The sequence below is a fragment of the Cupressus sempervirens genome, chromosome 6 (genome assembly GCF_028749045.1).
Source record: "Cupressus sempervirens isolate cs-2001-9-10 chromosome 6, ASM2874904v1, whole genome shotgun sequence".
NCBI classification, from domain to species: Eukaryota; Viridiplantae; Streptophyta; class Pinopsida; order Cupressales; family Cupressaceae; genus Cupressus; species Cupressus sempervirens.
The window spans coordinates 691,307,736-691,331,419 of NC_143123.1; positions in this window are offsets into that span (position 1 = coordinate 691,307,736).

Below are 23,684 nucleotides of genomic sequence, written 5' to 3' on the forward strand. Positions count from 1 at the left end.
AGGGTTTTGTACTTATTTTAGTCTTGTTTTTGTACGACTCTATTGGGAGTGGAGGGTAGCTTGCAGCGTATGGCACTGACCAGGATTTGTAGGAGGAAGGCAGGGAACGTGTTACCGTGTGAATGTTGATCAAAGCATCAGCATTACTATATCCTCGTGTTTTTCATGCTGGCTGAAATTGTACTATGCCAAAGCTTTTGGTAGCATTCGACCACTCTACGACCTTTGATGTTCATGACAAATCGCCTTAATATTTGAAACAAGCCAATCATGGTGCTAAGAGAAAGAGCTTTTAGTTGCTATTTGAAATAGGACAATCATTGTGCAAGAGAGATATTTTAAGTTTTCCAGGCTAGTTATTATAGATACACGATGTAGAAAATATATCCAAGATTCCTCTAACAAAAGCCCTCTTTATCATGTAACTATTAGTGCACGTTTCTAGGAAATTATAACAAAACATGGAAGTCGTGCACCTAATTTCCCTAAATTATGTATAGACTTATTACATGATTCATATGTATTGCCTCAATAAGTGATTATTATATATATATATATATATATATCTTCTTTATTTTCTTAGAAGCTGATGCTTTTTCATGGTGTCTATAGATTATAGATTATGAAGAATTTTGTTAAAAGTTGTATTTGTAGCCACATAAATGTAGTGCATGTGAAAGGTTCAAGAGTAAGATATAATCCCATAGATCGAGCCAAAACAAAAGTTTTTAGTGTGCATAAATTGCATGCGTTGAAAATTACCTTTAAAAAATTTGAAGGAATGAAGGAAGAAAGAGAATGTGCTCTGCTAGGGTTTGTACGACCTTTATCTGAATCCTTCTTTTATCGTCTGTCATACCCCATTTGCTACGAGACTTTTTTTCATTTATAATAGTCTCAGCCTTCTCCAGCACATCAGTTGATGCTGGTGTTGGAGCTACTGTTGTGGGGAGACTGGCTCCGTCAAATAAATGTTTGCGCAAGTTCTTACCCAAGGTGTTCCACGAGGTAATTCTTCTCCTGATATTGTTTTGAACGTCAAGGAATTTGTTAGTGCATGCACTTGGCTAGAACAACAAACCTTGATTAGGTATTTTGTGGGTCACACTCCTTCTAAAAGCATGCTGCGAGAATGGATTTCCAAGGTCTGGACACCTCAGGGTGTCCACCTTGAAGATGTTCAAACCCTTACTAAAGGTTTTTTCCTTTTTCATTTTGGCAATCCTAACCAACCTAAACATGTGTTTATTTGAGGCCCCTGGATTGTTAGATCCTCTCTTCTAGTTTTTTAGCATTGGTCATGTAATTTTTCTATTTTTGATGACCACAAGCTTAAGATGTCTGTATGAGTGGAATTCCCTGGGATTCCTATCCCATGTTGGTCCTTTCTACAAGCCATTTTACAAAGTGTTGGCAAGGTTGTTTTCCTTGAGCTAGACAAGTTTTTCAATGCTCGGCCCTAGTGTAGCGTTTGTGTTAAGGTTAACCTCTCTAGGGACCTCAGTGAATCAGTGGAAATACATATAGGTGGTACCACCTTCACTTAGGAGGTGCTTTACCTAAAGCTCCTGAATACCTACTATTAGTCTCAGTCCGTGGAATACAAGATAAGGGATTTTTCTTTATTAGAATGCAATCATCCATAGCCTGGAAGCCAAACCAACTTCGATCGCCAAAAAATATGAATGGACTACTATTGTGAAAAAAAAGTAAAAGGGCTTCATTGTGGCTAAGACAGGCTCTTTTCCTCCAAAAAATGGTCATCCTAGCTCAAGCTTGGTGTCATTAGAGCCTTCAGTCCCCTTTCTCCCTCATCTACCTGTTCCAAACCCTGCTGCTCAAGGGACAATGGGTGTTCATACCCCCAACTCTTGCCCTTTATGGATTCAAGCACCATAAGCGACATCCATGATTTTTCATAAACCATTCATCGTTCTCACAACCTAGAATGCCACGATAAGGTACATGAGAATGGGGAGAAGATATGGTGGGTCATCTCTCTTGGAGACCCTTTATTTAATACTTCCATATTTTTGCACAACAACTTCTCCTCTATTGGGGACAAGGAAGACATGTAAGTTAGGTTACCATGAATTGTCTCTCATAGAATGTGTGGGGGCTAAGAGACCTCCCTGTAAAATATTATGTTCGTGATACCAGGAGTCAACGTGGTCATCTTGATGTTCTTTGTCTTCAAGAAGTAAAATTTGTTGGGTTTATTTTCACCTTAGCCTATCATGTTATTGGTTGGATAGTGCCTTATTTTCTTCCCAGCATGAGGCTAGACAAGGTGGCATTGTTACTCTTCTCTCTTCTCATTTAATTTTACATGGCTCTGAACCCATGCAAAGGATTGATTGGACATTGTTGTCTTTTCAAAATCATTCTTTTGGTATTGTTAATATTTATGCCCCTAATGATGTTATTGAACATTCACACCTATGGTGTTGGTTGGTGGGCCACTTGCCACCTACAACCTAGGGTTTTTGTGGGAATTTCAATATGGTTGAGCTAGCTACTTATAAGGAAGGCCTTCTTCCTTTTCAATGGGCAGCTGGTGAAAGAGAAGCCTAGTTTTACATGTAAAACAAGCTAGCCCTTTTTGATCCCAATGCTAACCACATCTTGTCTAGTGGGGTTTGACATACTTGGTCAAACTTTTGAGTTGGGTTAGATAGAGCATTAAAGAGACTTAACAGGGCTATGCTTTCAACTCACTCCTTTTTTTCCTTTTCAAATGAACATGATCTACATGTCACTCCTCTACCAAATGTGACCTTGTCAGATAATTACCCCATCCTCTTTTCTATCACCTGGCACATAACTTAGCCTCATCCTTGCAAAACCTAGTTTTATCTTTGTTGGCCATTTTTTGCCCCCAATTTAGCCCATGATTAATAATCGATCACAGATATCTTCAATGGGTTATTATTTTATTATGAGTTAACATGTGATTTGTTTATGGCTAACATTTTGTGTTGACTCAATCTCTTCATGAATTGAGTTAGCTTAGTTCCTTCATTGACCAAGCTAATCTAGTTGTTTCGTGACCAAGAGAACTTGATTCCCTCTTTTGTAGAGTAGCATGTTAACATGCATTTTATGTTGAGGTTAACATTTCATGTTAAGCATTTTTTCCATTTTAGAGAATGACTTTGCTGCTCTTTCTAAAAATAGAAAAACTCACTATTTTAGAAGGCCTACATTTTTGCTTCCACAAAATTGCATGCTGCCTCCTCCACCATGCATTTGGAAATGTGTTGACCAATATATTCATGCCACATGGTGGATTATTCTTTGCTGAGGTTTCTTTAGATCAAACAATGCTCATATATTTGCATCATTTCTTGGGTCTTTGGTGAAGATTCGATGACCATCAGATTTTGGTGCATCTTGTGGGGATTTGTGAATGCATCTCAGTCATCCATTTGTTATGTGGTAAATCTACATCTTCGATCATGTTACAATCACTTGTTGAAGAGATTTCTTACCGCATTTGGGCCATCTATTTCAAAATGAAGATCTACATCAACAGTTCATCTTTTTGGGGGCAAAATTAGATTTATTCCACACAGATCAGCTCTACATTTTTATGGTAGGTTAACATTGTGTGTTATCCCATCTTGCATTTTTTTTTACAATGGTACGAATTCATTTTTTGTAGCCATGACACATTACAAGGACTGCTCTTTAATGCTGAATGACATTCTTTGGGCTTGTTTTCATTCAACATCTTTGCATCTCCATGCCTCTTTATTGATTTTGATGGTTAGATCTTTTTGAATTTGATTTTTTATTGTTGGATGCATTTTTTTCCCCCTTCCTGTCACTTCATTGTAGCAAATTGTATTTCTTGATCAGAGTTAGTTCTAATATTCATTTATTGCTTCTCTCTACAACTTGACTCCACCTTGGGTTGGGGTTTGAACTTCAAGTTAGATTCGAGATAGGCCTAAACTCTTTAAAAGTTAGTTGTAAACATTTTCAAAGAGTTCTTCTCTATTTATTTTTTCAACAACATTATGCTCTACATTTTTTCCCTTTTTTTAATGAAAAAAACCCTTTTCTTACCTATTCTTGTCATTCTTCTATCTAGTGCATGTATTTTCATTGTAGTGAATATTCCCTTTTTATTTTCTTGATTTATATGTTGTGTTAAGTCTATTAGTAGTTGTTTCATAGTGAAATATCTTTGGACTTTCAACACTTCAATTAGTTCCAAACCTACATGTGGTTCCTTGGAGATAGAAAAGAGTCAGGACTAGTGTATTCTAGATTTTCATTGATGTACACCCCCCTTTCATTTTTGCAATTTATTTCAGTTCTCCTTCTCCCTTTTCCTCTCTTGTTGTAGTTTAAGTGCATCTTGATAGTAAGGAAGCTGACCTTCCCTAAAGATTCAGCCTTAGAGCACAAGTCCCACACTTGGAGGATGTTTCCATGTTACACAAGGTCACTTGAGGGTCATACCTCAAGCAAGGGTGTAGACTTTTGTGTCAACAATTTTTTGCATGTCTGGTGGGACAAGAAGATTTAGCTACATAAGTCCACTAGTAGCCATTGCAATCTCATTCACTAAGAATTTGGGTATTATTCTTGGTGCCATCAACCATTGGAGGCATTCCATCAAACACCATGGTGACTCTAGTGCACTTCTATTGGTTTCTAATAGACCCACTACTAGTATCTAATGATCAACTCTAATCTTTTTTGATTTCCAAAGCTTTCTATGAAATTGCAACTTTTATGAAGCTCTAACCATGGACCCATTTCATAGAAACAACTATTATTTCCCCCCATATCATGAAAATTTTAATTCTCAGCCCTCATATTGCCATTTTAGATCTTAGCCTCAAGCTGGCTATAGCTAGTATGATAAAAATAAATTACTCTCCTCCTACCCCAACTCCACCAGTCTGAAAGTCCCCATATAAAAAGGTTGTTTAGATATGATGTTGGAGTTCCAAAAGAAAATTGACTAGAAATTTCATGAATAGAATGAGAAGATTACCATGAGGCTTCATGAAAAGGGTAAGAGAGTGGACATGTGGTTCTATGAGCAAGGTGAGAAATTGATGGCATGTGATAGGTAGCTTGATGAGATTGAGAGGTGGCAAGAGTTTGAGAGACAGTAGGAGGAGATAGCATTCTAGGCCTATCTCAAAAAATAACAAGAGAGGGAAAAACAAAGAGATTTTGTGGAGAATCTTACAAGGGAAGTTGTTGCAGAAAAAGAGGAGGAAATGAGGCTACAATTGGCTCATTTTCAGATCAAACAAGCAGAGGCAGACCCTTCTCCAAGACTTATCATCCCAAACTTTAAGAATCCACCTCTATTACAAAAACCTATTTTTGTAACTTCTCCACTCCCTATGTGAAAAAAATGGCCCCATGAGCCTTCCATACCCATCACCATTTCACTCTTTGAGGGTAGACCAATCGTATGGACTCCTGATGGTCCACCCATGAAATTTTGGGAGAGTAAAACAAAGCCAATGAAGCTACCATAGGAGGAGTTATAGCATTCTAAGGAGAGAAAAGAGGTAGCTATTGAACCAAAGGAAGAGGATAGAATCCTCTTATTTGAAGAGCTTCCCTCTTTTATTGAGGAAGAAGAAGAAGACAAAAAGGTTGTTCCTTTTCTTGAGGAACAAATCATGGCTTTTGAGCCATTACAAGAAGACAAGGATCTATTAATGAAGAAGGAAGAAAATCATTTGATGGAGAAGAGAGCCTCGAGGATAGTTCTTTCCTTGAGGAAGAGCATGTTGATATGCATGAGGTTGTCCCTCAACCTATGCATATTACTACAAAAGACCAAGAGGATTCTTATGAGGAGAATTTTTGAGATAATCTAGAGATGTTTTGTTCATCCTTAGACATGAAGCAACCTACCCCTTCATCAGATAATCATGAGTTGTAGTAGAAACAAGTGGAGACTCACACCATACTGGTATCTCCCAAGGAGGTGGCTCATGAACATCATGAGTAAGAGGTGGAGATTATTTCTTAACAATAGATGGAGCCACTTCCAAACCATAATGATACCATCATTACAAAGCACAATGATGAGGTCAAGGCTGATTTATTAGACCTAAAACTATCAAGAGGATGCCCCATAAGGCATCTAGCTCTGCAAAAATCAACAAGTTTCCCCCAATCATGCTCATTCTAGAGCATGAGGGTGAAGACCAAAAGGAGGAACAAGTATTTCTTTCTCAAAATCAATGCATCCTAGTGTTGGAGTGCATCTTCTTTATTTTTAGTATTGGGAAGGAACTCCATGCAATAGTGTGCTTGTTGTGCTTGTTGCTATTTTAAGTTGCCCACATGCATGGAAGAAAAAAACAACTTGTGAGAAAGGGCAGCTACTTCAACAAGCTAGTCAATGGCTTTTTTGATCACTTTTGTTTGTAAATACTTGTACATAATAGAGTAGGAGTTTTCAGCTTTCCAAGAAGTGCACGAGCACATTTGCTCCCTTTTCTGGAGCTATACTAAGCTTTTTAAAGCTCCTCAGAGCTATTTCATTTTCATTGGTTGCAAAATTTTGTGAAGTTGTAGGTGCAATAACGTGTCGATTCTTGTTAGTGATTCCATCACCAATGGATTTATTAGGGCCACTGATCCATACTTAGCAAGCAAGCATCCCTTTTCGGTCACCAAGAATGTTGGCTATTTTTTCCCCCATTCAACCCATCATCAATAACTGATCAAATATATCTTCAATGGGTTGTTTTCTTGTTGTGGGTTAACATGTGATTTGGTTGGGGTTAACATTTTGTATTAACTTGGTCTCTTCATGAACCAATTTGGCTCAGTTCCTTCATTAACCAAGCTAGTTCAGTTTGTTCCTTGACCGAGTGAACTCAGTTCCCTCTTTTGCCAAGTTGTGGGTTAACACACATTTTCTGTCAGGGTTAACATTTGTGTTAACCATTTTTTCCATTTTAGAGAATGACTTTTCTTCTCTTTCCAATATACCAAAATTCTCTATTTCTGAAGGCTTACCTTTTTGCTTCCACAAAATCACATGTTTCCTCCTCCACTGTGAATTTAGGAATGTGTCGACCAACATATTCATGCCACATGGTGGATTATTCTTTGTTGAGGTTTCTTTTGATTGGACAATGCTCGTATATTTGCATCATTGCTTAGGTCTCTAGTGAAGATGTGATGACCATCAAATTTTGATGCATCTTGTGGGGATTTATGAATGCATCTCAGTCATCTATTTTTATTTGGGGAATCTACATCTACAGTTGTGTTATAATCACATGTTGAGGAGATTTCTCATGGCATCTAGGTCGTATATTTTAGAATGAAGATCTACATCGATGGTTCATCTTTTTGGTGGTAAATTAGATTTATTCTACATATGTCATCTCTGTATTTTTGTGGTGAGTTTACATTGTGTGTTATTCCATCCCATGTTTTTCTTATAGTGACATGGATTCATTTGTTGCAGCCATGACACGTTACAAGGACTATTCTTTAATGTTGAAAAACACTCTTTGGCCTTGTTTGCATGACACCTTTACATCTCCATGCCTCTTTATTGATTGTAATGGTTAGATCTTTTGGCATTTGATTTCTTATGGCTGGGTAGTCTATTAGTAGTTGCTACATTGTGAAATATCTTTCCTTTCAACACTTCAATCAGTTCCAAACCTACATTTGGTTCCCTTGAGATAAAATAGAAATAATATTAGTGTATTTCAAATTTTCATTTATGTGTAGTGCATTCATAGGAGAATTTTTAACTATCATTTCTATCTAGTACATCACTTGCCCTTTCATTTCTACAAATTCTTTCAGTTCTCCTTCTCCCTTTTCCTCCCTAGTTGCAATTTAGGTGCATCCTGATAGTGAAGAAGTTAGCCTTCTCTAAAGATTCAACCTCACAATGCAAGCCCCACACTTGGAGGTTATTTCCATGTTACACAAGGTCTCTTGAGGGTCATACCTCAAGCAAGGGTGCATAATTTTGTGTCAACAATCTCAATACCTCCTTGTTGTCTCATTCATCCATTGTTGCCCATATTCTTTGAGTTTGGAATCTTGAGCCTCAACCCCATGCCCATGTTTGGTAGATTTAATGGTGGAATGAAACCATTCTTTGTACTATGAGATTTCTTCAAATTTATGGTAAGCAGTTGACCATATGTTAGACTGTGGTGACTGATCAGGAAAGTACTATACATACTTCACAAATTCTTTAGGACTTGAGGTATCACTCCCAAAAAAATTAGGCCCTATTTTATCAAGATTTTTTGGCCGACATGTAATTATGATAAGTAGGACATGATTTCCACAGCTAGTCAAATTGTGATGTGAATATCAGGATTTAACTGTGTGATTTTGAGTCAAACTCGATGACCCATGTTTCATGAGTAGTGATTCAACATGAATCCATCTCTCATGAGAATAAATGGAACACTTAGCACTCATTGGATCTAGGTGATGCTCACAGGGGTGAAGCACTGGGACTTCCCGGGAGGTCACCCATCCCAGTACTACTCCAGCCTGAGCGCGCTTAACTACGGAGTTTCCTCCACAGTTAAACCCAAAGCTTGCAAATGGGGTTGCAAGCTTTGGGTTTAACTGTGGAGGAAACTCCGTAGTTAAGCGCGCTCAGGCTGGAGTAGTACTGGGATGGGTGACCTCCCGGGAAGTCCCGATGCTTCACCCCTGTGAGCATCACCTAGATCCAATGAGTGCTAAGTGTTCCATTTATTCTCATGAGAGATGGATTCATGTTGAATCACTACTCATGAAACATGGGTCATCGAGTTTGACTCAAAATCACACAGTTAAATCCTGATATTCACATCACAATGTAATTATGAATTATAACCCTAAAGTAGTAAAAATAATTGTATAAAAGAGCTTAGGGTTAGGGTTAGGGATTGTTTCATATTTGTGATGTAAAAATTGGTTCTTGTGGTGGTACTGAGTAGTAAGGGATTACAGATTGTAATCAGGTTGTAATCACTGGATCATAATAATATCGAACTTACTATTTGGTGGACATAGCCCAGGGTTTTGGGTGAACCACATTAAATCTTGGTGTCTTGTGTTCTTTTCTCTATGACCTATTATTTTTTTATATTGTTTATATTTGCATGTTATTGTTATTTCTATCTTTGGTTTATTTCTAACAAGTGGTATCAAAGCTAGCTTATTTTTTAGTTATCCTCTGCAAGAAAGTCTCTCGTTTGAGTGGGAGTGATGGTGGATGAGGGTAAGCTGAGGGTTGACAAGTTTAATGGGTAAAACTTTCAATTATGGAAGATGTAGATGGAAGGCTGTCTTTATCAGAAGGACTTATTGAAGTTGTTGTAAGGTAAAACCAAGAATTAGGGATCTATGTCAAATGACGAATGGGATCTTTTGGATAGAAAGGCACTTAGAAGCATTTGATTATGTCTGGCACCATTGGTGGCATTCAATATTACAAAAAAAAATATGATAGAAGAGTTGATGCAAACTCTAGTGAAACTGTATGATTTAAAGATCTTCACTTCAAACAAGGTATTTCTCATGAAGCAATTATTTAATATGAAAATGACAGAAGGTGGATCTATTGTAGATCATTTAAATGAGTTTAATACTATTAGTAGTCAGTTATCTTCTATGAAAATCAATTTTGATGAAGAAATTAGGGCTCTCTTGATTTTGTGTTCTTTGCCTAAAAGTTGGAATGGCTTGGTAATGGCTATGAGTAATTATGTTCCTGGATCTAGTACCCTAAAATATGATAATGTGATCGGTGTTATTTTGAGTGAGGAAACTCATAGGAAAACCTCAAGTGGATCTAAATCAGGAAGTGCTTTGAACACACAAAGTCGAGGTAGAACAACTCAGAGAGGAAGTAATTTGGAAAATCATGGGAAATCAAGAGGAAAGTCAAAAGGGAGGAGACTCAAGCGAGAGGACCGAATGACTGCTAGTATTGTGGGAAACTAAGGCATAAAAAGAAAGATTGTTGGAATTGAAAGAAAGATGAAGGAGATAAACTAGATGGAGACACAGAGGAAAATGTGGTAAGTAACAAATCTAAAGAGGATGCTTTTCTTATGTCTTTAGAAAGTGTTGATGATTCATGGATTTTAGATTCTGGTGCTTCATTTCATCCTACACCATATAGATATTATTTCATTGATTATGTCCAAGGCGATTTTGGGCTTGTTTATTTGGGGGATTATTAACCCTGTTAGATTGTTGGAAAGGAAAAAGTTAAGATTAAGTTGCAGAATGGGAATCATTGGCTACTACATGAGGTAATACACATTCCAAGGCTGAGTCAGAATTTCATTTCAATAGGGAAACTCGATGATGAGGGTTGTGTAGTTACTTTTAATGATAAAAATTGGAAGGTTTCTAATGATTCCCTTGTAGTAGAAAAAGGTGTGAAAGTAGGCACCTTATATCTTTGTACAAGTCATATTGTTCCTTTTATTTTAATTTTTTCAGAGAAAAATGAATGTTCAAGAATAGTTGCTACAATTAAGTAGGGATAACAAATAACTACTATAGATTTTGATACAACTTTGTGGCACAAAAAACTTGGGCACATAAGTGAGAAAGGTATGAAAGTAATTCATTCAAAGAAAGTTTTACTAGGTCTAAAATGTGTTAATATGGATTTTTGTGAAAGTTGTGTAGATGGAAAACAAAAGAGAGTGAGTTTTGTGAAGACTAGGAAGGAAAACAAAAAGGAGAAATTAGAGCTTATGCATACAGATGTATGGGGACCGGATCAGGTATCTTCCCTTGGTGGCTCTCATTATTATGTTGCATTCATTGATAATGAAACTATAAAATTATGGGTTTACTTCCTTAGACAATTTTTTTTATGTATTTCAAACTTTTAGGAAATGGAAATGCTTCTCAAATCTAATAATGGTGGTGAGTATTGCAGTCATGAATTTGAATATTATTGCTCCACTAATAGTATTCGTAGATAGAAAACTATTCCAAGGACTCCACAGGAAAATGGAGTGGCTGAACACATGAATATGACTATAATGGAGTGTCCAAGCAGCATGAGGTTGCATGTTGGGTTGCCCTTACGCATGTGGGTAGAGGCTATCAATACTATTGTATATTTGATTAATAGATGTTCCTCTACCTCTTTGGGTTGTGGTATTCTAGAGGAAGCATGGACTAGTAAGAAGGTGAGTTATTTTTTTCTCAAAACCTTCAATTGTGAAGCATTTGCTCACATAGTTTCTGAAACTAGAACGAAGCTAGAAGCTAAGTAAAAGAAATGTGTATTTGTTGGATATGGCATTAATAAATTTGGTTATAGGCTTTGGGATTTTGAAGATCATGAAATTATAAGAAGTAGGGATCCCATATTCAATGAGAAAGTGTTGTACAAAGATCTATTGCAGCAACATGAGAAGAAATAAGATGATTATGTAGTGCTAGATGATACTCCAAAAGATGATGTTGGATGGTCAAAAAGGAAAATTAGACCTCCAAAAAGATTTTCTCCCTCTTTGTATTCTATTTTACTTACTAATGATGGTGAACCTGAACCTTATGATGAAGCTATGCAGGTGGATACTAAGATTCAGTGGGAGTTTGCAATGGAAGATGAAATGGACTCTTTGCTAAAGAATAAGACATGAGATTTATGCAAGTTTCCTGCAAGTAAAAGTGTTTTATAGAATAAATGGGTTTACAAGTTAAAAGAAGAGGATGGAGGTAAGAAAATATTTAAAGCCAAGTTGGTTGTAAAAAGATTTGCACTGAAAAAAGAATTGATTTTGATGAGATATTTTCTCTTATTGTTAAGATTACTTCTATCTGTACTATTTTAAGTATTGTAGCTACTAAAGGTTTGCATTTAGATGAAGAGATATATATGGCTTAGCCACAAGGATTTGAGGTCAAAGGTAAGGAGGACTTAGTGTGCAAATTGAAGAAAAGTTTATATGGCTTGAAGCAAGCACCTCGGCAATGGTATCTAAAATTTGATAGTTTTATGCATGAGCATGGATATAGTAGGTTTCATCAAGATCATTGTGTTTATTTTAAGAGTTTGGATGATGATAGCTACATTATTTTATGTTTATATGTTGATGATATGCTTGTAGCTGGGTCTAACATGGATCATATTAAGGGGTTGAAATGATAGTTAGCACATGCATTTGCTATGAAGGATTTGGGGGAAGCAAAACAAATTTTTGGTATGGAGATTTGTAGATATAGGAAGAATAGAAAATTGATGCTATCTCAAGTTGATTATGTTGAGAAGGTGTTGCAACATTTCGCTATGGAGAATGCTAAAGTTGGCAGCACACCTTTACCTGGTCATTTGAAGTTGAATAAGGATATGTGTCCGAAGACACAAGCAGAGGAGGATAAGATGTCCAAGGTACCCTATGCTTCAGTTATAGGAAGCTTGATGTATGCTATGGTATGTATTAGGCAAAATATTGCACATGTAGTGGGAGTTGTTAGCAGGTATATGAGTCATCCAAGAACTGAGCATTGAAATGTAGTCAAATAGATTCTTAGATATTTGAGAGGAACATCCAATAAGTATTTACACTTTGGGGGCTCTACTACTGATTTATATAGCTGTGTTGACTGAGATTTGGTAGGAGATATTGATGCTAGGTGGAGTACTATAGGTTATGTCTTTGTTGTTGGTGGAGTAGCTATAAGTTGGGTTTCTAAGTTACAAAAGGTTAATGTTTTATCCACTATAGAGGGAGAGTATGTAGTTGCTACAGAGGCAACCATGGAGATGATATGGATTCAATTCTTCTTGGAAGAATTGGGACACCCTCAGAGGGATAATTATTTGTTTACAGATAGTCAAAGTGTCATTCATCTTGCAAGGAATTCAACTCTACATTCAAAGACCAAACACATATAGTTGTGGTACCATTTCATTCGATCAGTTTTGGAGGATGGATAGTTAAAGCTAGACAAGATACATACAAGTGAAAATCCAGTAAATATGTTTACAAAGGTAGTAACAAGGGAGAAGTTGAAATCCTCTTCAACTTCAGTTGGTCTTCTAGACTAAACATGAATAAAACAACAATAGAGTCTAGGGTTGTTTGATCCAATGGGAGCATCATGTAGTAGTAGCATAGCTACAGGATCAGTCTCCAAGTGAGAGATTGTTGTTTAGTGTGGAGCCTGATCAATCCCTAAGTGAGAGATTGTTAGATTGTGGTGACTAATTAGGAAAGTACTCTACATACTTCATAAATTCTTTGGGCTTGGGGCATCAATCCAAAAAAAAAATTGGGCCCTATTTTATCAAGATTTTTGGGCTGACATGTAATTATTAATTATGACCCTAAAGTGGTAAAAATACTTGTATGAAAGAGCTTAGGGTTAGGGATTTTTTCATAGTTGTGATGCAAAATTTGGTTCTTGCAATGATACTGAGCTATAAGGGATTATAGATTGTAATCAAGTCGTAATCACTAGATCATAATAATATTGGACTTGTTGTTTGGTGGACGTAGCCTAGGGATTGGGTGAACCACATTAAATCTTGGTGTCTTGTGTTCTTTTCTGTATGATCTATTATTTTCTAATATTGTTTATATTTTCATGTAATTTTTATTTCTATCTATGGTTTATTCCTGACACCATATACCATAGAAGATCTTATTGTAAGAATTTGGTATAGCTCTGATACCATGTAAGAATTTTCCCTAGGGAAAAATTCACCCAAGATCAAGGAGCACAATGAAAAGCATACCGTAGACCAGAGAGTATGATCAATATGAAAATGCTTTCTATAATCAGAAGCATATAGAAGCATGTACATACACAATAGGAGAGCTTGTATATAAAGTCCTCTAAGATGCATCTAGAATGTGTCTAGAAAGAACTAGTATGCATGACAACTAAGAAAATATCCTCCACAATTAGTAGATAAGCACAATGAGGTGTCTAGAATGTTGTAGACACCATGTGCTCAAATAATGTGCTAACTCCTATGTTGTCAACATGACAACTCACAATAGTACGCATACTCCTAGGTGAGTAATAAATAAATAGTAAAATATATGCATTAACCTAAGAAAACTTAACTGTAAGTAGTAAATACTTATTTACACCAATAGCCCCCCTTAAGTGCAACTTAGGGGAATGCCCTTAAGCTTACATAATCTAGGATGAAATGCATGATGGGTCCTAGCTACTATGCCATGTTAGGTACCCATGTACATAATGATATGCAATCTCTCATAAAGAAGAGAAAGAGGGAAAACCTCATGGAAAAAATCTTCCCCCAAAAAGAGAGACAAAACGATGTATGGATGGAAGGAGTAATCAAAACCCCCCCATTACAACATACACCCAATATATACATAAGAGAATGATGAGAAGAGGAAGAGAGATAGGATAGGCTCCCCGCACAAAGAAGAATGCTTGCCAGTGACTAATTTGATGAAGAAGTTGATCCAAGACTGCAGAATGGTGTTCCTCCCCTGAGGAAGAAACAATGTCAAAGGTACAAATTAGATGCTTCCACTATGTGTCGAAAGAATCCCATGGACGAGTGATGTCTCTAAAAATTGCTCAACAAGCTAAAGAACTTGTCTCAAAGAACTGGCTATCTCTATAACTGATGAAGAACCTTGCTGCAACTACTAATCATAAGTATCCACAATCACTTCAACTTGTGACTATCGATCATGTAGAGAATGAAAAAGAGGATCAGATGGAACCCTCGTAACAATTGAAGAAGGTGTTACTTCATCAAGACACTAGTGGATTTAACCCTAAATGGCGACCAAAATTTGCGACCAAGTTTTTAAAATGGTTTGGTTAGTCGCATTATAAAGAAGAATTTTGTTTTTTTTTAATAACTAGCCCGTGTTGGTCACAATTGCGATGAATTACTTTGGTCGGAATTGCAACCAACACGGCAGCATAAAACAAAAAAAAAAGGCAAAAATGTAATTCACATTTCATTTGCGCTGTGAGTCTGCATCAACATTTGTGCAAAAAGGGCACAAGGGCACGTCTATGTCAACATTTGCGCAAAAAGGGCAGAAGGGCACGGGTGCGTTAAACTTTGTTGCGACTTATTTCTATGTATTGATCATTCATGTTATGGGTATTTTTGCTCTTCTTTTTGACTTCCCATTTAGAAAAGGTGTTTAAACTTTCTGCTGGCTACTCTTTGCTGTGGAAATGCCTCCCTAGCTGGCTTGTTTCTCCCTTTTAACGCCTGCTACATTCTTAACGTGGCTTCTCTTTGTTGGTGCCTTGAAATCTCCCGCAATGGCCACAACTTTCTATCACTTGCATGAATTTCTTCATTGGCCTACTCTCTGTCTTTAATCTATGTGTGAGATGGGAACCTCTTCAATAAACTTCCTCTTTGTTTGTTGTATGGGCAACTTTCACTGCATTTTTCTTGTATTCAGCTGCTCATCTGCTCCTTTAATCAACTTTGAGTGTACATGGGAGCACTTAGCAATTGACGCATTCTCTATAAAATTAAGACCCCACTAAACACCCACAATTTGTGTTATTAACATGGACTTGGAAAAAATAAAATCCCATCAACGCACTCGGACTCCTAAATTTATGAAAAAGGAATTGAGGAGCATATATGTTGTGTTTTTTCAACCCTAAATGAATCATTTTCACCATTCAATATTTTGGAATACTAAAACTTTAAATACAAAGAGCCTCTCCTTAGGGTTTGAACATAATCACTGATTCTTTTACTGAGCCTTCATGCAGTTTCCTGGAATTTTTTTTGAATGATTTTGCCACTATTGTTTAGAGCTTTTTGCCATATTCTCCATAATTTTTATATGAAGGTAACTATGTTTGAGTAATGAGAATATGGTATCCTGTTGCTTTCAGACCTTTATAATAACAAACCCCTTATCATCTTCCTATAGCATTTCATTTTTATGTTTGGAGTAGAATCCATGGCTTTTCTGTTGGGTGATGCGACACGCTCCCCTGCCCACAGGTGGTTAATTATGTGGTGTTCCATGTTCACTAACAGTCATGGATTTTGGTGCAATGGCAAATGGGCCCTACAATTGGTATCAGAGCTTGGTTTTGGCCTGGTCATGGGTTCAAATCTCCTCGGTGCCTTCCCGACCCGCGTAAGCACCTGGTATGCACGTCGAGGGGGAGATTGTTGGGTGATGCGACGCGCTCCCCTACCCACAGGTGGTTAATTATGTGGTGTTCCATGTTCACTAATAGTCATGGCTTTTGGTGCAATGGCAAATGGGCCCTACATTTTCCTACTAAACATTTGGGCATTCTTCACCATTTTAAAGGTATATAGTGGGTTATTTCCTCCATAGAAAAAGTTATGTTTTTCCTTTCTATTCTCTACATATAATTCTTCCATCTTCATTGTAGGAGTTGGAAGAAAATCATGGGGTTCTAAAAATCTATTATTATTGTTGAACCCAACCTTTTATCCTATAGAAGATTTCAATTTGTAACTCACATGCAAGTATCTCAAATGTTAGAAATCAAGTTTCATTTTCTTAGAGACTTCTCACTAGATATTTTTGTTGGCATTTCGTGCGTATAGCTATTTGGGTCTGGTTACTATCATGTATGTCTGCAAGTGTTTGAAAACTCATACACTTTTTTCTTTTTAGTTATGCATGTAATATCTCCAATATGTGGTTCTCTTTTACTTCTTCTCCTATGTTTTAGACCCCCTTCTTGCAGGATTACGCTTTGAAACAAGACTCTGACTTATCTCTGTGAGTGACAAAAAAAAATGAAATCTACATGAACAAAATTTCTTTCATTCTTGCTACGATCGTGCACATAGAAGCTTAAACCCTTTTAATCTTGCCTTCTTTCTATTGTATAAAACTTGAATGTATATATGTTGCTTAATTGTTAGAATTAAATCTTCGGTTGAAGCTCTAACTCATACATTTTATTAAAAATCTTTTGTCTTGCTGATTCAAAACTTTGGATTCATAGAATTATTGTGAAACTAATTAGATGGAAGCAATTGAAAACTTTTGAAGAATATGAATATGTTTACATTTTTATTCTACAATGCATTTGGTGATTCTCGTGGATCACCATGAAAAGTGCTGGTATGAAAATTGTAATTTGTAATTTATTTTTTCAGTATTATTCTATTATGGTATGATTAATATTGCTACAATTGATGAATTAGATAAAAGTCTTCTAGGTTCAAACTGTATGTACTAATTTGATCAAAGTTTAGTTTCTATTTATCTCTACCAATTTATCACATCAAGAAGAAGTGCTTGAAAAAATAGATTACGGTCTTCTTCCTTTGAAATGGATGTCGTTTGAATTGACACTAAGTTTCTTATCAAATGCAATTGGCTACTTTGCATAATTCACACTAATAGAAACAACAACACCAGCTACTTGTTACTCTGATAGGAAGATAAAGCATATACATTGAAGTACGCAGAAAATGATATAAAAAAAGGACAAGTATAGGCTGCCATAAAAACAATAAACAAAAAAAATGTAAAGATACCCTACAAATGATTCGGTTGAGGCTTTTTGAATAGATCTCATTTAATTATGTCAAACAGATTTGGAGGGGACAAAGCATATTTGATTGACTAAACTTTGAGGTATCTTATCCATCGTCATCGTATGTATCATCTTATCTTGGAATCTATTAGGTTAAACCTCAAGAAAATAGATAATCTATTTTCAATTGTGTGTTCTTCTAATCTAGAATCTAATAGGAAGATAAAGCATATACATTGAAGAACACAAAAAATGTTCTAGAATAAGGACAAGAATAGGTTTCCCATATAAAACAATAAAAGGAAAAAAAGAAAAGATTCCATACAGATGATTCAATTGATGTTTTTGACTTGGAACAATGTCAAATAGATTTGGAAGGGACAAGGCATATTTGATTGACTAAATGTTTAGGTAGCTTATCCATCATCACTCTATGCATCATCTTCTCTTGGAATCTGTTTAGTTAATCCTCAGGAAGCCTAGACATCATCATCAAAAGTATTGTCTTCTCTCAGACTCTATTTTTGTAAGGGTTCTTCATCTTCAGAATCAGTGTATGCACATCTCCTTCATGATTTTGCTAAAACTGGAGAATTTGTCTCGCCATCATCAGAGTCTTCTAGACCTACAGCTGCAAGAAGGTCTTGGGCATTTTTTGTATCATCTTCTACCTTATCACTCATATAATTTGCCTCATTTTCAATGGCAATATCAGGTTCCTCCATATTAGAATCATAAGCCTTGTGATCCTTATCCTTCTTCTTTTTCTTCTTTTCCTTCTTTCTTTTCTTTTCAGACTGACCAGCCTCATCATCATCATCATCCCTGTCCTTACTCATACTCTTCCATAATTCTTTCGCACATTCAAATTGCTCCTCTTGTTGCATCACCCACTACAATTCTTCTTCTTTCTTTCTCCTTTCCATCATAATCCTTCGTTCTTCCTCAGCTTTTCATTTTGCCTCATCAGCCAGGACAAGTTGGTGTGCTACTTCTAGCTTTTGATGGCTTTGCTATTCTTCGCGTTCTGCTGCTTCTCTGTGAACTTTGGCAGCATCAAGAAAGTGTTTATAGTAGTCCACATGCAACTCTATCTTCTTCTCATCAAAGCCATGTGTATGAGAGCTTGACACTACTAACAGTTGTATAAACACATGGAGCACATTCTTTAATTCAGACATTGCTTGACGAACCTCATTAGCATTACATTTTTGCTTTTGAAGTGTTGAAGTTGAAAACTTTTGCATGGCAACACCAACATCAAAGCATAACATGTAATTTGTGGGTACCAAATGTACTGCTCTTAATAATGTTCTTTTACAATCTTCCCACTGTTCTACTTCATAATGTGATCGAGCTAAATATAATAAAATTTGGGTGTCAGTGCCAAAATAGAATTTCCTCAAACAATTTTGATACATTTTCATTGCAAGCCCAAACTGTCCTTGTGCAAAGTAAACATGTGCTAGATTTACCCACACATTAGGCATCTAAACAAAGATGTTTCCTATTGTAGCTTCTTGAACCTGTGTGAAAATTTCCTTTGCAATATCAAAATGACCCCTTTCGGCTAGCACAATGCCTACCCCATTTGCAGCATAGACATTTCTAGGTCTCTGAGCCAACACTTTACAATATAGTTCCCTAGCCTTATCAAGATGTATTCCCTCGGCATCTGGATCCTTCTTCTCATTGCATGAAGCTACAAAATAGTTCCAATTTCCAAGAGAATTTATGTTAGCATAAGCATCCTTACCATCTGATACATTTTGTGCAGCTTTAATTGTTTCATTTGCTTTAAGCCAATCATTTATTTTTAGTTCCAGGTTGCCAAGAATGGTAATCGCATTTATTGAGGTTTTATCCACTTTAAGTGCCTCCCTAATCAATTCTAGGATTAGTTGGATCTCATTTCGAGCCTGGGCCATGGCTGCAAGTCGTAGATATGCATCCACATAATCAGGAAACTTGAACAATATTAGCCTGTACAAAAGATTTGCTTTTTCAGTGTCATGTAGTTGTTCAAACAGCCTAGCAAGATTAAATAGTATGTTCTAATGATTTGAGAGAAAGAGTTGAGAGACAGATGGAGAGAGAGATAATACAAGTGATAGAAAGACTCCTAGATAATATTCTTGAGGACAATGTGTATTATAGTCCTTATCATGTTTTCCTTTGATCTACCAAAAGGATGGTGGCATCCTTCAAATGGCATGGCTCTTTCTACCACTTATATTATCTCTCTCTCCATCTGTCTATCCATTCTTTCTCTCAGATCATCTGACCAACATTCCCAAATCAAATCTTGACCCTATTTAGTGGATTCACAACATAAACTTCAAATTCTTCTCCTATCAAATATGTAGATTTCACAATAGCTAAGAAACATAATTGTAGGCATCATGGTCACATTTTTTTGGAAACATAATTGGGTTGTGTACCCAAGCAATGCAAAGCAACTTCCACACCTTCGATTCCAAGTCTAATTCATCTGTAAGAATGATCACTTGCCAATAGTTGCTGAATACATTTGTAGCTCATGAATACAAGGTCCTCCAACAAATGTATTCAACAACTGTTGGCAAGTGATCATTCCTAGCTCATGAATACAAGGTTTAGGTCATGAATACAAGGTCCTCCCACAAATCTATTTAACAGATATTGGCAAGTGATCATTCCTAGCTGCTTTTGTTTTATAAGGTTTGTCTCAATCCCAATAGGTTGTAGTTTCATTTTCTAGATGCACTTTGTCACTTGGGTATACAACTCAATTACATTGATTCCAAAAAAATGTGACCATGATGCTTACAATTATATTTCTTAGTGGCTCTTAAAATGTCGTAAAGGGTCATAAGAGACTCCTAGGAGGGGCCATGATGAGCTTCCACCTTCACGTGGTTGGCCCTGTTAAGTAGAGAATGCTATATTTTTCACAAAACAAAGAGAAGCTCAATAATTTAAGATCTTAGTCCATAGACAAATTAAATTAGACTTAATACCCAAAACACATAAAAAACATGCACATAAACATGGTAGGCACTAAATAGAGATAGTTGGAAGAGAATTAAAAAAAATATTAAGGATTATTTTATTTTAAGAAATATTTAAATAAAAATTATAAATTGAGTTGAATCAATAAGTATTCATTTCTACCTTTTCCAATATAAATTTAAATATTTAATTTAAAAAAAATAAATTGTTGACTCTAAACCAACAAAAGAGAAGAACAATATTAGTTTTACAAATTTTAAAAGTGATACTGATTAAGTGACACTAGAATAAGTAACATATGTACAAGATGTCATAACCAACGTTTGTATAAGTAACATTTATTTGCATAGGTGACATTTTCATAACCTCATTAGCAGTACGTTTTTGCTTTTGAAGTGTTGAAGTTGAAAATTTTTGAATGGCAACACCAACATCAAAGCATAACATGTAATTTGAGGGTGCCAATTAGTAGTAGAGGCCAGCAATTTCATAATCACCTTTGCTATGATAAGATCATGCAAGATTATAATATGAATGAGATTTCATGAGAGGGTGGTCTGTTGAAACAAGGGCTATCTCAGTCAACTATTCATTTGGATCTCCACATTGCTAATCACTTGGATCAATGCTTTTCTCTTTCTTCACAAAATAGGTTTGGTCCCAGAGTTCAACAAGTCAAGAAAGTGAACCATTTAGGTTAGTGTCTCCCCTCCCAAATGATTTCCTCAAAATCAATATAGATGGGTTTTGAAGAAGTAATCCATGTCCAACAAGAATGGGTGGTACTAGTAGTGGAACTTTAAGCCCTGTTTAGTTTTTCTTTTCTACTTCCTTAAGTACTCATTCTAAAAATTAGATGGAAGCTTGGGCTATTATCTATACTCTTGAGAAGGCCTGTGTATCGGTCTGGAAAATGATTTTTGCAAGATGGACTATGATTCTTGTCACCCTTTTGAATAGTGGAAATTTTCTAGATTGCTCTTGGAGGCTAGCCCTGGTGGCTATGCTGATGTACAATTTAATATGTTTGAGAATGAATATGAACCTTTTTGTTAATATGATTCTAGATGTTAAGTAGTTAGCTATAGATGCACCCTTATGTGTAATCTTTTTTCTTAAATCAATATAAAAAGGTGTGGCCCCTCAGGCCACAATTTACGTGGAAATGAAAAATGTAAAATAAACATAGATATGAGATAAGAAAAATAATAAACAATGGAATAATAACAAAAGCAATAGCCATTGCTTAAGTCTACCCTTCTCATACTTTGTCACTTGCATAAGCTCAAAAAAAGAGATGATATAAGCCCTAGTAAAGACATAGCTGTTGAAGCTAGGAATTCTCATAAAACTTTTCAATGTGGAAATCATTTCTGATCATGCATCTGAAAAATAAGTCTCGCCGTAGATTTTTCTTAAAATCACAGTCAATGAATTTAAGGCCCCAGTGACATTTTTTGTTGTTCAAAAGTGGCACCATACTAGACTATTTGCAAACAACCATGCATATAGGCATTCTATAGATAGACTTGGGAACATCTTTCCAAGTCTTCAGTACATAATAAAGCAACTGAATTTCATAAATTGTTTTTTTGATAGTCGATTTGTTTAAATATTGCCCATGAAAAATTACTTAGTACATCTCATCTTTTTTTTGCACAGGAGCTTGCAGTTCTGAAGAATCTGATAGCGAAGAATTTGAAGAAGATATTGTAGCAAAGGTATATTTGGTGTTCTTTTTAAAGTGAAAATGTGATTGGAAATTTTGTATGTTGTCATATTTCACTTGAAAAAAGGTCAAATTGTAAATAGAGGTGAAGTTGTATGGATTTAAGTTTCTTCTTCATTATTTATAATGCTCTCAATTCCTCCTTTATAGCTATAAAAATACTTGTTTATTTTCACCTTTCCAGATACCCTTTACCAAGTTCTTCAAGATTCCAAAATATCTTGGGCTGACCCCACTCCAACATGTCCTAACTCCTACTTGGTTCAGAGACAGGTAACTCCTTTTTATATGTGTCTTCCTCTTACTACTCCATCTACAGGTTGCAAACAAATCATCCTTCTTCCACCAATGAGTCATTCCATTCAAGAAAGACCATGTCTGACGATATCAACGCACAAAAAAATAGGGAGGCAATTGCTTGACTGCGGTCTGACTTAAAAAGAAAAGGTGATGGAAAATGTTATTGTTTTTGCAAAATGTGTAAGGGCTTAAAGACTCAAAGATATCTAATCACAACAGCTGAGAAACATTGTAGGAAACATGGTCACATTGAAGGGAGAAACGAGTATCACCCATTGGTATGTATTTTAATAGTTTATAAATTACATGAGACATGATTTGATGATGACATCATGGTCATGGTTAATATAAGGTCATCATTTTCATATAGGTCAACATCCCTGAGTTTCATGTTATGGACCATGACAATTCGAAGAATGCAGATTTCCAAACGAGGGAACATGGAGGTGTGGATATTGAAGTAGAAGGTAATGGTACCATGGAAGAAGATTAGGATGATGAAGATCATGATGATCAAGATGATAATGATGATGATGATGATGGTGATGATGATGTACAGCTTGATGTACCTTTACTTAAGAAGGCAGAGCAGCCCCTATATGAAGGCTCCAAAACAACTCTTCTTGCCGCTGTATTGCTATTGGTGAACTTGAAGGTAATGAATGGTTTATCCAATGTAGCAATGACATGTATGTTAAGGTATGCCATCTTCTTTCATTATTTTACTTGTAGTTCCCTTACAATTAACATTGGGTTCGTGTAGCAATTAATATTCTTTAAATCAAGAAATTATATTTTTGGTCGTAGGTTGATAGGTGAGTGTTTGTTACCACCATCAAACATTCTACCTCGCTCATATCGAGAATTATCTACCATCATGAAATATATTGGAATGGAGTATCAAACAATAGATGCATGTTCGAATGATCATATTATATATTATAAACATCATGAATTTGCAACACAATGCCCTACTTGTCATATCAGTAGATATCAATCAGATTGATTAACAAAAAAGGTGCCTCGCAAGGTTCTTCGGCATATTCCCATTATTCCACGTCTGCAACAATTATTCAAGTGCAATAGCTTGGCACAATTTATGGATTACCATGCATGCAATAGAAGTCAAGATGAAATTATGTGAATGCCTACAGATGGTTTG